The sequence below is a fragment of the Giraffa tippelskirchi genome, chromosome 9 (genome assembly GCF_054371585.1).
Source record: "Giraffa tippelskirchi isolate mGirTip1 chromosome 9, T2T-mGirTip1v1.2.pri, whole genome shotgun sequence".
NCBI lineage: Eukaryota > Metazoa > Chordata > Mammalia > Artiodactyla > Giraffidae > Giraffa > Giraffa tippelskirchi.
The window spans coordinates 124834455-124851444 of NC_137283.1; the positions used below are offsets into that span (position 1 = coordinate 124834455).

At 40.5% G+C, this 16990-nt stretch overlaps 1 long non-coding RNA gene across 3 annotated transcripts in view; it reads right to left on the bottom strand.

Annotated features, from left to right (window-relative positions):
* LOC145520957 (uncharacterized) overlaps positions 1-16990 on the bottom strand; it is a 315163-nt gene that overhangs the window by 97441 nt on the left and 200732 nt on the right. The gene's annotated exons all lie outside the window — the stretch shown is intronic.

The following is a 16990-nucleotide window of genomic DNA, read 5'->3' on the forward strand; positions in this document are numbered from 1 at the left end:
GGAGAGGAAATTGAATTCTTCTGCACACGATAAGGGTGGCTTCATTATTCACAGACATCCTGGCTGTGCCATGACACCAGAGACGGATGAGACACCCCATCTCTGGAAGATAAATTCAATACACCAGGTATTTGTTCTAATATAGTCTAGAAATGTATGGAATATGCTTAACAGATGGCAATGGGATAGTATTTTTATCTTCAGACATTCATAACAAAAAGGAACATAATTTGCAGTAAGGCAAACCTGGAATAAGTTTCACACAGACTCACCTTCCCAACTCATTTGGCAAAATTAGAATAGTTTCTCAGGAGGAGGGATTGGAAGCCAAAGGCATTAGGATGCTTTTATAAGTCACCTTGGTAGAAGTGAGTTTTTTACCATGAATAATACAGCTGAGAAAGTGCTATCCCTAAGCTTTAAATAAGAAAGCTTCCAAACATTTGGAGAACTTATCCAAAGACAGATCATTTCAATAAAAGGTCCCTGATTCAGTTAGTTTCATCTTTGTCTACCAAAGTTTTTTTTAAGCTTTTTAAATTCTCTTGTGACAATGAATAATTATATCATCTCTTCCCTGACTCCTCCCAAATTACAAATCCAGTTGAATAGATGGCAATTACCCAAGCCTATACCCACATATTCCCAGTTTCTAATATCCTCTCCTGGGACTTTTCTCTTGCCTTTCCTTCTGATTACTTGATCACTTGATCAACCAATTTCAGCAAACCTCCCCATTTACAAAAAAAAAAAAACATGACGCTGGTCAGATCGGTGATTTCAGTTTGGGGTTATGGTAATTTCTCTAAGATAAGAGTTACCTTAAAGTTTGATTTCCAAGTTATAATCTAGAAGTAGTTAAAACAAAAGTGAACTCTGCCAGGGTAAAAAAGAAATCAACTTAAACAGCATGAGATACCTGAACAACCACTGGAGCAATTTTGGAGAAAGCTTTGGACTATGGAGGAAGCTACTTGTCCAAATGATTGTGAATCATCCAAAGTACACAGAATAGGTCCTTTGTTTCCAAATGTTAATGTTTGCTCTTCCCTAATTATAGAGGAAATCATTGCAGATGAGGCATCATTGTCTCAGGGTTAACTGTCCCAAATGAAGGACTGAAGAGTCAGGTTTAATTGAAGTGAGTGAAATTTAGGATATACTTAATCATCTAAAAGTTGAGATGCTTATCTCTTCAGTTCTTATAATTAAAATCTCTAAATAACAGTTTCTTAAAATGTTTGGTCAGGTTTCAACAATTTTAAGCCAAAAAATTCTATAAGAGGTAGCCTTACTTGTGTCATTGCAGTGTTTTTGTTACATATTGAACAGAAATATTGACGCAGATTAGTGGCATAAATTCAAATTTTTGTCGCACGACCAAAATGTCAAAGAGGCCCTTTTTGTCTATGGTGAAGTACAAAATAATTACATCTCCACCAACTGTGTGTGTTTCCTCCTTTCTTGCATCCTTCTTTACTCCCATTCACCTCATAACAAAAACTATTAGAATGGTATCTACATTTACATCATTTATCTGGCCTTTTTTCTGTCTAGTGCTAATGCAACACGCAACAAGTAATGTAAAATAATTATGACATCAAAATTTACATACGGACTTCCCTGATGGCTTAGTGGTAAAGAATCCACCTGCCAATGCAGGAGACATGGGTTCAATCCCTTGTCTTGTAAAATCCCACATGCAAAGCAGCTAAGCCCATGCACCACAGATACTGAGCCTATGCTCTAGAGCCCAGGAACATCAACTACTGAAGCCCACATGCCCTGCAGCCTGTGCTTGACAAAAAGACACAGCAATGAGAAGCCTGCACACCACAAACTAAAGAGTAGCCCCTGCTTGCCACAACTAGAGAAAAGCCTGCTCAGCAACAAAGACCCAGCATCCATAAATAAATTAATAATTATTTTTAAAATTTACATGCTGTTACAAAGTTCAGAAAGCCCTTTCACATACATAATTTTATTTAACTCTCCCAATAATTCTGCCATGAGTTAGACAAGGACTTTAACGTTTAGGGAAGCGTTGTAACTTTCCTAAATTTGCACAGCTATCAGCCAGCCAATGATTCTTGATTCCAAGCCATGTTTTATTCCCTACACCTCTCTTTCTCTAACGATGCCCTGATTCAACCAAGATTTGCTCCAATCAACACTGTGCTTCCACTGAATTTCTCTTCCTGGGGAATAAGATTTACTCCAACTCAGACTGACAGCAATGATGTTCCTGGAAGAAGTGGGAGTGTCTGGATCCTTCTAGGAAATGCTCTAGAAGTTTCTCAGAGCACCCACAAGAACACAAATTCACCAAAAGCCTGGAATCACAACTGCTGGATAAATATTAAGGACAAGGATGAAGGAATGAACTTTGTATGGTTACCATGCAGTGGAGGACAGGGAAGCCTGGCACGCTGCAGTCCACGGGTGGCGAAGAGTTGGACACAGCTGAGCGACTGAACAACAATATGCAGAGGAGCGAGAACAGGGTATAGATATTTAGAGGTTGAAACTAGCAGAAAAATCATCAAGAAGAATACTCCATAAAGACGGACATAAAGGTCCTTTCCATGGTCAAGCAGTGAGTATTGCATATTCAGGTTTCCAAAAGTTAATACTCTGCAGCAACTTTTCAAGGGGAAACCAAAGAGGGGTGTTTGGGGAGCTGCAACATCCAGTGTTCTGGGGCTTATTCAACACTGAATTCTGCAAGGGAAAACCCAAGCTTTCCAAAGAACTGCAGCTATGTCAAGAAAGCAAACATGATCTTATAAAATGGAAGGAAAGAGTAAGAAGAGGTGATAACTCACTCAAGGGAACTGTTTTAGAAAACCTCCACATTCTTTGCCTGACCTACTAAGAGGAGGCCTTTTTTTAGTTAAAGATTGCATACTCAACCCAAATGGCTATTTGAGATACCTCAAAACAAAAACTCTATGGGCACAGTGACCGAAAAATTCACAAATCAGGGACTCAAACTTAGATCTTATGACACTAAATTATACTCTCTTCCACTATTATAGAAGAGGCATGCACTTGAAATGACAAAACATTATAAATAAAAAACAAATAAAATATTCTCCATTCCTCGCTCCCATTCCCATGTGTTTCAGTATGCTTGGACTATCATAACATATGAATTGTGGGTCTGGTGGCTCAGTGAGTAAAGAATCCGCTTGCAATGTGGGAGACCCAGGTTCGATCCCTGGGTTGGGAAGATTCCCCGGAGAAGGGTACGGCAACCCCACTCCAGTATTCTTGCCTGGAGAATTCCCATGACAGAGGGGCCTGGAGGGCTACAGTCCATGGGGTTGCAAAGAATCTGACATGACTGAGAGACTAAGCACAGCACAGCACACACAAACATTTAATGTATGGCAGGCACCATGTAACTTCTTGTTTGAACAACTATGATTTTCCTTGATGGGTCACCTATCCCCTACTTTTTCCTTGCTCTGGTAATGATTCTTTGCAGTGGTAACAATTCTGCAATGCAGGACACCGCCTGCAATGCAGGACACCGCCTGCAATGCAGGAGACACTGACTCAACCCCTGGGTCAGGAAGATCCCCTGGAGGAGGAAAGGGCAACCCGCTCCAGCATTCTTGTCTGGGAAATCCCATGGACAGAGGAGCCTGGCAGGCTATAGTCCATGGGGTCACAAGAGTCAAACATGACTTAGTAACTAAACCACTAACTCCATCATCCAGAGTGATCTTTCTAAAATGTAGATCTGATCGTGGCATCCCCATTCTCTCCAAAACACACGCACACACTTAACATGCTTTAATGATTTCTTGCTAAATACAGCTGCTGCTGCTAAGTCACTTCAGTCGTGTCCGACTCTGTGCGACCCCATAGACGGCAGACCACCAGGCTCCGCCGTCCCTGGGATTCTCCAGGCAATAATACTGGAGTGGGTTGCCATTTCCTTCTCCACTGCATGAAAGGGAAAAGTGAAAGTGAAGTCGCTCAGTCGTGTCCGACTCTTAGCAACCCCATGACTATAGCCTACCAGGCTCCTCCGTCCATGGGATTTTCCAGGCAAGAGTACTGGAGTGGGTTGCCATTGCCTTCTCCTGCTAAATACAGATGAAAGCCTAAATCCTTTAGCATGACTACTTGGATTTGCACCACCTTGGTTTCCCAAACACAGAGCAGTTCTAGGCTCTGTGCCCTGCCAGTACTGTCTGCATTGCCTCTTTTCTTACACACTCTTTTCTTCTGTCTGTTAACTCCTGCTGATGTCTACAAGTTCACATCCCCTAGACTGCCTTTCCTGACCCCATCTTCCAGTTTATTTCTTCCATTTAAGTAATGTGATTATGTTTTTGTAAAGATGTAAAGAAAATGTTATTTCTGGCACCAGAAATTCTCTTAGGAAGGGAACTGTATTACTTTGGAAAAAAAAAATACCTTGTGAAAATGAAAAGGGTAAAAGGTGAGATCACAAACAGTCTGGGTGCAGGACAAATTGCTAGGCTTGGGACGATGGAAGGAATGTGTTGCTCTGCACCACGGTGGGAAGGTGGGAGTCAGAGAGAAGGGATGCAGGGCTGGGAACTCTTAAAGGGCAGATGAAGTAATACTCAATGAGATCCCTCCATGAATAACCTGCAATTATTGGTACATTCTGCAAAAGTGTAAATAAATCTTGAACTGGGTGGATTTACACTTGGAAACCCACATAGGACAGAGTCCTTGTGTCCTAGAGGAGATAGGTGAAGAAAGTAGACATCAACACAGGAGCCAGGCCATGGTAGTATAAGCCTTGTGAACTGCAAAAGTTTTACAAGGTTCATATAATTCAGGCCATAAACTTGGAGAAATAAGGAAATGCTGCCTATATCACTAGAACCAAGAAGGCACAACCTGACATCTAAATTACTCTTCAATCATGGACTCTTCTCTAGTCTGTCTTTATTATAATTAATTATGTATATGCCTGACTCCCACAGTAAGCTAGGATCTCTTATAGGACAGAGACTTGGCTTATTTACCTCTGAATTCCCTTATACAGGAAATACAGCAAAATCCTTATAAGCAAAACTCAACAAATGTTTGTTGAACTGAATTGAATTGAATTATTGATAAGAACATTTTCAAAACATTCAGAAACTCCCGAATAATTCATTTAGGTGCAATTTTCAAAGGTCAACCAAAGTATGATGGGGGCTTGGGCCGAAAAGGAGCAGATGATGTGAATGTGATGATGGAGAAGTCTGGGAGGAAGTGGCTATCAGCATGGTCAATATGTAATATGAGGCCAGTAGGCAGGAGTTTTATCCTTTACAAATGACTTCTTCTATTGACTTTCTCAAATTTGAGCCTATTGACAGATCGGATCAGATAATTCTTTGTTATTGGGGTGAGGGTGCTATTCTATTATTATACAATGTTAAACAGCATCCTTGGTCTCTCTCCATTAAGAACCAATAATATCTGTCAGTTGTGACAAGTATTAATAATATGTCTTCAAACATTCCCAGATGTCCCCTGGATAGCAATATCGCTCCCAACTGAGAAGAACTAATCTGAAAGGTAGGAGCCTTTTAGCACCGACTGAGGAAGAACTAGGTCCTCACTTCTAAAGAGGATGGAATGATTGTCATGAAGACTTTTCTCATAAGGCAGTCAGCTGACGTGTTCCATACACCCTCAACCTTATTCTTTATTTCAGTCCCTACCCTTCAATACTCATCACTGCCTGACTGTGGCACATCTCCAGCTTGGCAACCATGTTGAAGTGAACACAGTCTCTGCTGGCTGGCTTGTTTGTCTCATGCCTTCTTACAAATGCTCATTTTCATTCTTTTCATTATTTATGAATTGGTCATTAATTTGGGCTTCCCAGGCGGTGCTAGTGGTAAAGAACCCACATGCCAATGTGGGAGACATAAGAGAGGCAGGTTCAATCCCTGGGTCAGGAAGATCCCGTAGAGGAGGGCATGGCAATCCACACCAGTATTCTTGCCTGGAGAATCTCGTGGACAGAGGAGCCTGGGTTGCTACAATCCATAGGGTCACAGAGTCAGACACAACTGAGAGACTTTGCACATATGCATGTCCTTATTTTACTAAACACCCCATTCAAAACTCAAGCTCCAGAATCAACATTAGCTTGATCCAAGGCCTGCCATATTCCCAGTTCTGTCACCCATTCCTGGCTTCCTATGGTTTCTCTATCTGTGACCTTATCTGGAATATTAGCCTCTGTTTTGACATTAAAGGGTCAGAATGCAATTTGCGATACATGCCTCACCACTGGAGCCTATTTCTATGAAATAGGAATCATTGGATCCCATTAAGTATAGCTTCCAGATATAAAGCAGCATTTCCTTTCATCTTGTGGGTTCTCATTATCTATAAATCACCATGAAGGGAAGAGGAGCCAGTAGCATCAAGGAAAAATGATAACTGATGTTTGGTTTATTCCAGAGTGCATTACATTCCAAATAAATATACACAGTGGTGACACTCTATGATGTAATATGTTAACTAATGTAACTGAGACTTTAGGAAAATAAAAGAAATATAAGACTCTATCACTGTGACCACATCCATCACTGTGGATTGGATGATAATGTAGAATGGAAAGATGGTAAAAGAAGGTAGGAAAATAGGAGGCTGAGGTCTCCATCCACTCAGAAACTAAGGAGAGATCATTTCTTTTAATACCCAAATTCAAGTCAACGAATAACTCAAGCTTAGCTCATGATACATATGAATTACAAGTATTCAAGATTCCTCAGAAATTTCTAATTCTAATTAGAGTTGAGAGAATTGACTCCGAAAATGAGTTATGGTAATCAGTTTCTTATGAGACTTGAGCCCCAAGAAATCAAGAGTTTTAAGCTATTAATTGACTCATTTTGTAAGAAAGATACATATTTAAATCAACTTGGATTTCTCTACTGGCCCTATTTTACACAAAGAGAAGAAACAATGAGGGAGTGGGCTATTGAGCACACAACCCATGACTGATTGGAGATTAAGAAGAATTTAGAATATGTTTTACCATTAAAACCCTAAAAAGAGATATAGCTATTTTTCAAGCAGATGCTGCTTCAGCACAAGAGCTTTTCCTCATTTCATTTTCAAATTGCAATAATTAAAAAATACATGTGGACTTGCTTTAGTCTCAAATGTGAGAACATTTTTCTCACATATACAGGCACACACACTTCAAGTTATTAGACAAATCTACTCCATCATTCAGTTAGTCATTTATTCAACAGGTATTTCTCCAGAGCTTTTCCTGTGTTAGAAACCAAGAATAGAATAAATTAAGGATTGGTGTACTTGAAGTCCCATTCCAGTAAGTCTTCCAGGTCTAGTCCTTGGTCAAGGCATAGACATGTTCTATCAGATGTCTGTCAAATCCCACTGAGGGTGATTGGCCAGGGATGGTCACCTGACACAAGGCCAGCCAGTTCTAAAGCTGTCCAACAGTCTGGTCCCCAAAAGATAAGCAGAATCCATGAAATGGCTTTCTCAGGAAATGTAAGGTGAGAATCATAAGAGTGAAGTAGTCAATAATGAGAACTGAAGAACATAAAGCAGAAGGCATCAGAATGGCCAAAATGGCCTGTGAAAAATGAAGCCCTATGGACGCTGTTATGTGAGTCCACAGAGGGCTCCTCTTGGAGACAGGGAAATCAGAGCATGTGCGTTGACCCAGCAGAAACACGAATGAGAGCAGGTGGCAACAAGGGTAACAAGTGGAGCTGCCTTGTTCGTGATGGCTGCCCATCCCAGGCAACCAGAATTTTCATAATGAATCCCGTTTTTCTTGAGGCATTTGAGTGACTGTCTGTTCTCAGTCCCTGAATGACAAAACATAGGCTTCAGCCTATTGAGTACTCAAGATAGCACTTAACCATTGAAAATTAAAAACAAATTTTTAAAAATCCAGAAACTTTTATCCCTGTGTTGAGTCAAAATTCAGTTTTGATAAATGCACTGACATGTCAGGCCAGCAACTTCATAATCTGCTTTATAGGTAAAATCAAGACACTCCCAACCTCTCTCTCCAGCCAGCCTTATGTTAGATGTTTAGATCTGCTGAGGCAATTCTAATTGAGCTGGTGCTTCCCTGTCAGGCTCCAGTCTGAACTGCTTAAATCCCTCATGTTGCTTACCCTGGAGTTATGAACAGGAAATAAAGGCAAAACGGATGGCACCTAAGCTAACAGGGAGACTAATGTAAGTAAAATGTGGTATTGTACTGTGGAACTTGTAATTGGCTTTAATCATATTTAACATCTGTTTCTCTACTTCAGCATATAATTTAGATGAAGCAGCTTAGAAATCTCAGCAAGAATCCATATTTTACATTTATTGAAAGAGGAGCACTTTCCAAGTGATCAAATTGCTCTCCTAATTCACTCATAATAATGTAGTAATTTGGAAAGTCTTTTTTATTTTCCTCATGAAAGGCTCTTAATCAGTGGTCCAGCTACTAAAGACTTCCCATCTGCCATCCCAGCAATAGCAATGTAAGATTATCGACCTCACAAAACTTCTCAGAATTCTCCCCTCCCTGGACTGTCTCTCTTTTCATTTGACCTCTAACTTCACCTTGCTGCTGAAACGGCTCTCTAGAAAGTCACCCACTGCCTCCTACCCATCAGACTCTGCACCATTCTCACTTCTTGTCCTCCATAACTTCCCAGGGGATGTAACCCAGTCTACTTGAAGTTCTCACTTCCTGTTTCATCATAGGGATTGATGAATCCCTACGAACTATGGGAACTTGGCTCTACCCCTGTTCTACCTATGACTATTCTATCTCTATCTGCTTCAGAAGGAGAGCTCAATGGCCTTTGGTCTGGACTGAGATGACACACATGTTTTCTTTGCTCTGCATAGTGTTTTTAAAAATCTGACTTAATGTCTTACAATTCCATGATTTCTGTTATAATCCAGAGTCATAATTTCTCTTGAAAACAGAAGGCCTGGTAACACTAGGCTCACTCATTAAAACAGAGTCCCAATGGCCCCCTTATGGCAGGCTCACCTCCTTGGTGACCCATGGCACCCACCTCATACCCAGTGGGTGAGAATGCACTAGTCCCAGACTCCTTTCCTTGTGAAATTACCTGCCAGACACTTGTAGGCTTTTCTAACACCTGCTCCCATGGTGCCTTCACTCAGCACCCCTACACCAACAGTAGATATTTGTTAATATTCTAACCCTAGCTTTCTCTTTCTGTTTATTTTTTAGGAATATTTTTACTTTCCATGGTATCAAAATTACCTCCTTTGAAATGATGCCTCAGTGTACAGTATACATGAGTCCTTATCTCTTTTCTAGCTCCCTACCCAAATTACTAACAGCCTGCTTGTTACCTGCACTCAGAACTTAAATTCACCTACACCTCCACTCAGAGTCATGCAGTAGCTAAGACTCCAAGCTCCCAATGCAGGGGGCCCAGGTTTGGTCCCTGATTAGGGACCTAGGTCCCACATGCCGCAACCATGCTACAACTAAAGACCCCGCAAGCTGCAACAACAAAGATTGAAGATCTCATGTGCTACAACTAAAAACTGCTGTGGCCAAATAAAAAATAAATATTTTTTAAAAACTTAAATTCACTCACAACTTAAATTTAGCATACTCCAAATTGCTCTAATGAGTTACTCCATCTTTTTCACCCTACAGGCCAGCTTCTTCCAAGTTCTTTATTTCTACTATATCTCTCATCTTCTCACCCAGCTCTGAAACCTCCTAATCATGCTGTCATTGTCTCCCCTGCTTCCTATAAAGCTGGTACTAAGTTGCATAAGGCGTGTTTCTACAAATCCGTTGAAATCCTCCCCCTTCCACTGCCGACCATCCAACTTTATATTTTATGGGCATTACAAAACCAAGCCCTGAACTAGCTGGCCAAACTCCTATGCTATTTTCCAGCTGGACTATTGTAGCCTCTCTTTGAATGTTACTTGCACCTTACAGTTCATTCTACATGTTGCTACCAAACTAGTTTTCCAAAGCACAGCTCTGACCCAGTTAAAACACATTCCATTTTCCCCCCTGATTGCCACTTAAATGAAGAACTTACACAATATGACCCAGCCTACCTTCCTATATCCATCTCCTCACTACTCTGTAATGTAAACATTATGTTACATACAAACCAGTCAACTCCCTGTTGCTTTTACAGGTTTATTTTTTGTACTCTTTCCTCTTTCAGAAGCCATTCCTAACCATCTCTGCCTTCTTTGCCCTTTAGAAACTTATTGGCTTTTTGAGATTCAGGGCAAAATCCACTTCTTTCTTGACAACATCCCTGTGTTAACTATCCCCTAATTCCTGTAGTAACTTAATTACACCATCAATTTAATACAAAGATTGTCCAGGAGTGGAGCAGTGGTAAAGAATCTACCTACCAATGCAGGAGACACAAGAGATGCAGGTTTGATCCTTGGGTCGGGAAGATCCCCTGGAGTAGGAAATGGCAATCCACTTCAGTATTCTTGCCTAGAGAATCCCATGAGCAGAGGAGCCTGGCAGGCTATAGTCCATGGGGTTGCAGAGAGTTGGACCTGACTGAGCTTGAGCTATCCTTGTCCAGGAGTGACCTACAAGTCCCTGATTTGGTGTGATTTATCATTTGAGTCCCATATGCAAAAAGGAGGTTTGTTGTGCTGTTAGAGAATCACCCCAGCCTTGACATATCTAAAAGGTGTTGTTCACTTCTGATACATAATCTCATTTAAGTCACATGTAATAACAATGTACTGTGGGTTGGATATTATTTCTCTCATATAAATGAAAAAGCCAGAGATTGTTGAGTACAGTAATATTTGGGGACCTAGGGGCTCACCAAACTTTCTATACAACGAGGGACTAAATCTACTTCTATGAAGGTGTGAACCCCTTAACTCAAATGCCTACAATTATTGTGCCCTTGCCCAATCCATTATTGTAAACCGAATCTTATTAGAGCAAACACTGTGTCTGCTATAAGAGCTATTATAATGCCAAGCACATAGAGCATATTCAATGCCTATTGAAATGAATGGGGAGAGGTGAGTCAACTTTTTATGTCCAGCTTTTTCCTAAAATTTTGAATTTGAAAGAATTGTATCCACATCAAACACAAAGCTGCAACTGAAAGAATGCAATTTCCATAAAGAATCAGGTGATGTTCAGTAGTGCTTCTCAGGGAACAGTGTGAGACAAGAAAAATCAGTATCACAGATCATCCACCTCAGGGCAAATGAGTTAAAATCTCCACAGTGTTAGGTCCCCTCTTGACCCAGCTGGTCTACCGAGTTCCTGGATTGAAAGCCTTCCTGGGACTAAACCCCTGGTCCAGGAGGTTTCCATTTAACAGGATAGACTCAGCCTGAGACCCCCATTCTTGCTTCCTTCTGTCATGGCACATTTTCTTATTTAAGCTGTAGGCATTTGAAAGGTCCCCCTGAATAATTGATGACTTTCTGGAAGTGTGCAGTGAGCACTTTTGCCAAGAACAGGAGCCCCATTTGGGGAGCTGGTCGGATTAGAAATTCAGTTTCAAGTCCAAATCCCTTTCAACCTGAAACCTTCTGTCAGCTTGGAAAAGGGAGGCCGGGTCTGGTCAGCACTTGGCAAGGAAATAGCCATTTATAATCAGGAAATATTTTTTAAAGCAACAGATATCACTCATTTCAATGAACAAAAGCAGCTTTGGGGATTATTGCCCCTGCCATTACTCTTTTGTAGAGCATAATCACTGTATATAATAATGCTACATGGCAAATCTCATGCTGTACATAAGACACAAAGAATTAAGGTCATGGTTCTATTTTATGTGGCTGTTTAAAAGATCATTTACCTATTGCTGAGAAGGTTCTAAGAGATGTAGTTAAAAGGGCTTTTTACCAATGTGTGGGGGAAAAAACACAAAGAGCAAATGGTTATGACCTCTTTTCTCTTTTCTCTTTTTGTGCAGACATTTCTGATACATAGTAGTAACAAAATGTTGCCTCTCCACTCTCCCTCTTATAATCATAATAGACGTCCTCAGTAAAGAGAACTTTTCTTTTCTTTGAGGTAGGCTCTTGGACTTCAAAGTTTATGACGGGTTAATTCCCAAATAAAGACAATCCAGCTGTGGTTTTGACTGCCATTAAACCAGGGTGTCTTAACCTTTCCTGGACCTTAGCCCCTTTGAAAGTCTTATGAGTCTTCTGCATTTCTTTCCAGAAATATTCTTAGGTGCATAATATAAAATAAATGTGATTACAAAGGAAACCAAATATTTCATACGGTATCATTTTTAATTTATAATATGGTGACCTATGTGCTACTTTATTAATGCATTTAATAACAAGATCTAGTGGATTTGTCTAATAACATAATGTCAAAGCAAAGATGAGTATGCATTACAAAATATCTGCATCAACAGTAATATATGTAAATACTTTACACTGAGGTCATAAGTGCTACTTACTACTATAGTGATTTCTTGTCTACATTCATAACAAATAGAAATGTAAAATTTTACTTAAAGATTAGTGAAATTACAGATGTAAGTTTTTTCATCCAAGTTTACAACACTTTGGACTTAATTTTCATAAAGAAAAGACACATATCCTCCTCATTAGTTCTACTGGTTTTTCTGAATCCCTAATATTATTAGAAACTTTATATCTACCTTGAATTAATACTGGTATGTGTTTGTCGATTCGGTTATCGTAACACAGATAGGATGAAGGGAGGTAGGGACAGAGGGAGTTGTTTGTCCATGGGCAAGCTGCAGGCCTGTAGCTCTTTTTTCCTTTCACTGGATTAAGTGATGCACATAAATATTTTTTATTGCACATCTTCCCTGTTAAGGTTTTCATTAAGTCCATAGATTCTATATTATGTTAGGATTATCTGATTTATTTGTTTAGACTGGAGAGCATCTCTTTAGCATGCTGTGGTGTTCAGTAAAGGGCTTCTGACAACAAGAAAAGATTTAAACAATCATTTAGTAATCAGCAGGCCTCCTCAAATCACATCTTAGCTCTAAGCCCAGGTACAAACCAGTGGACTTATTGTGAACAAAGCACCCCATTTACTGAAATAATCTTTTAAAATCATCCATGGGGTGAAATTCTTATTAGACTCTAAAATAGAGTTTGTGCACAGCAGTGGTGCATATTTTCAATTGATTATTCCAAAATATCTATTGTATGTAGGTTTTTTACTAGGTACTGAGGAAGTCCAAAGAATATGTAATAGACTACTTCTTGCTTTCAAGAAGTTGATCATCTAGATGTAGAAAGGGAAAGATCTTAGAAGTTAGAGATGACATTTTAAAGGTCACAGTCTTACTTATATTCCAGTACTCAGTGATCAGTCTTTAGGGGCCATAATCTTCACCACATTGATTGCAGGATAGCCAGATGATTATGCAAGAGAGGATTTTCTGAAAAGACATTTCAAAACTTGCAAAATTTAAGACTAATTTCCTGATAGGAATAAACGTAAATAGAAGTTTTCCTTCACAGAGAAAATTCCACCATACAGACATAGTCTAGGGGCATGTTATAGTGATGTTTATCATACAGCCTCGTCCCCACAATCTGAGAAATTTTTCCCCAATTATTTCTGAGTGGACATTTGACAACTCTAAAGAATTGGAAAGAAAGCTTGCTTTGCTATTCTTTATTAGCTTACTTCAGATTATCTGTAATATTTCCCAGGGTTATTTCTACTAAACCGTAATAGTAAAATGGTATTTTCTCCTACCTAAATTTTAGTACAAGGTTACTACTTTGTAAGGTAAAAAGGAAGGAGGGGGATTCACAGCCCTAACACTAACATGCTGCTTAATGAAAGCTTGAATAACCTTGCTATTAGCTCTTTATATTGTTTCATTACAATAAAATGAAATTAAACCAACAGGTTTCAACGTGTGGAACAAAGGCATGGTTCACATTACTCTGACAACGAGTGAGCACTGTATCTCTTTACCAACTACTTAATATTGAAAAGTAACAATATCATATACACAGTTTATAATTTACTCAGCCCAACAACTTTGAAATTGTGTAATTTTGGCAACTATGTTTTAAGTTGGAAGACTCCCCTTATCTCAAAATTTGCGTATAAAAATTATTAATATTTTATATTACTTTACTTCAAATTTTCCTTAATGCAAATTTATATGCTATGTAACTGTTACATTTGTTGTTGTTGTTATTTGGTCGCCGAGTCATTTCCAACTCTTTTGACTGTAGTGCTCCAGGCTCCTCTGTTCTTGGGATTTCCCAGGCAAGAATACTGAAGAGAATTGCCATTCCTTTCTCCGGGGATCTTCCCAACCAAGGGATCAAATCCCTGTCTCCTGCATTGGCAGGCAGATTCTTTACCACTGAGCCACCAGGGAAGCACTGTTACATTTTTGTATCCAAATCACTACTGAAATTACCTTTTTTTGATTGGGGTATTTAGATGCTTTACAATGTTGTGTTACTTTCTGTTTTACAACCGACTGCATCAGCTATATTGTTGTTGTTCAGTGACTAAGTCATGTTTGACTCTTTGTGACCCCATGGACAGCAGCATGCCAGGCTCCTCTGTCCTTCACTATCTTCTGGAGCTTGCTTAAATTCATGTTCATTGAGTCAGCAATATTATCTAACTATCTTATCCTTTCCTGCCCCCTTCTCCTTTTGCCTTCAGTCTTTCCAGCTTCAGCATCAGTCATTCCAATGAATATTCAGGGTTGATTTCTTTAGAATTGGCTGGCTTGATCTCCTTGCAGTCCAGTTCAGTTCAGTCGCTCAGTCATGTCCGACTCTTTGCAACCCCATGAATTGCAGCACGCCAGGCCTCCCTGTCCATCACCAACTCCCGGAGTCTACCCAAACCCATGTCCATCGAGTCAGTGATGCCATCCAACCATCTCATCCTCTGTCTTCCCCTTCTCCTCCTGCCCCCAATCCCACCCAGCATTAGGGTCTTTTCCAATGAGTCAACTCTTCACATGAGGTCTCAAAAAAACCTCTTCTCCAGCTATATGTATATATATGCTGCTGCTGCTGCTGCTAAGTGGCGTCGGTCGTGTCTGACTCTGTGCGACCCCATAGACGGCTGCCCATCAGGATCCTCTGTCCCTGGGATTCTCCAGGCAAGAATACTGGAGTGGGTTGCCATTTCCTTCTCCAACGCATGAAAGTGAAAAGTGAAACTAAAGTTGCTCAGTTGTGTCCAACTCTTCGTGACCCCATGGACTGTAGCCTACCAGGCTCCTCCATCCATGAGATTTTCCACGCAAGAGTACTGGAGTGGGTTGCCATTGCCTTCTCCATGTATATATATATATATATATATCCCCTTCTTATTGAACCTCCCACCCTACCCCACCCATCTAGGTTACCACAGAGCACCAAGCTGAACTCCCTATGTAAACACCATTCCCCTGTGCACTTTTAAAGTTTTCAGATACCCAACTGTGGAACTATGTTAGTCGGTTACCTAGTTTATATGATTTACATAGCACTTACACTCTGCGAAACATTTTCTCCCATCTTATCTCATTTGGGCATTATAACCACTGTATTCAATAGAAGGTAAGTTAAAATATATTTTCATTTGAACAAACTGAGGCTCGTGGGCTTCATTTCCAGCAAGGAACGGAGCCAGAACATAAATCCAGAGTTCCCATTTTAAATCCAGAGTCTTTTCTCACCAAAAATGAAAGGCATCAGGTGGGAAGGTATGTAATTATCTGTCAGATGAAGAAACAATCCATGTTACGGCCGTTTGAAGGAGCACTCTGAGGTATAGTTGTTAGGAAAGGTTAATTTAAAAAACAAACCCAAAAAAAAGGAAAAAAAACTGGTGTTTGAGCTGACTTTTGAGGGAATTGTGCAGAATTTTTAAAGGGCACAGTTTGACTCAGTGCAATGGAAGAAGAGAGAGACCAAGGAAGAGGAAGAGAATTTAATAGCCCGTAGTTATTCAGAGAAGACCATTATAGACAAAGCTTCAGTGGAATCCCAGATGGTGGTCAACACAGGGTTAGCTATCAGTGAGGATCATCAGACCAGAGCAGACAGACTGCACCTCTGACCTCTACTGTGGGAAGGCCTACGTATGTGTGCCATGATGCAGGGTGTCATGCAGAGAGCACCAGTCTGCAAACTGGAAGTCCAAAGCTGGCCCAAATATCGTCTCTGCCACTTACATATGTTTTGGGGGGAAGCAAGCTTTTTATCCTCTGAGAGCTTTATTTTCTATGCCCGCACTGCTGCCTTGCCTGGTTCACAGGAAACTGGATGAGTAAATAAGAAAACATTCTATGGAAGGACTCTCGTCAGCTATATAGGAAGAATGGAGAGGAATGCTGGCTCATGAAGGGGCTCTGCGTGATGATCTACTTTAGATACTCACTAAAGAGCAAGTGAAACAAAACTCCTGTTCTCTTTGTATTTCTGATGAAATCCCTTTCCCTTTTCAATTATGAAATCAATAAGTATTCACTGCAAAAGCTATCTTAATAGCCCAGAAGTAAACAAAGTAGGAATGCAATTTGCCCATCTCCTGCCCACCCTCATCCCACTCCCTAGAAGAACCATTCCCCCAGTTTGGTGCACACACTCATGGAGGCCAGACATCTTCAGCCCCATGATGGTGATGGCAGAGGGACAGAATCCAGATGCCCATCCTCAGCCTCACCTGAGGAAAGACACACACTCTTGACTCTGGGCTTGGTGCTGGGCTGTGAAGCATAGTATCAGTATTAACAGTGACCAACATCCCGCCAAATGTCTGCATGTGTCTCTGCTGTATGACTCAGGTAGAACCAGGAGTCTCGATGGTCTGAATGCCACTTCCCATTTCTGACAAAGAAGATGAATGGTTTGCTGTCTTCAGCCTGATTAGTAGCTGTTTTAGCCAGCCTGGGGGACATGGCCCTTTTCCCTCACCAGCACTGGCATGTCAGAACTAGAGGAGACTTGGCCAGCTTGGGCCGGGTTGCTGCTTGTA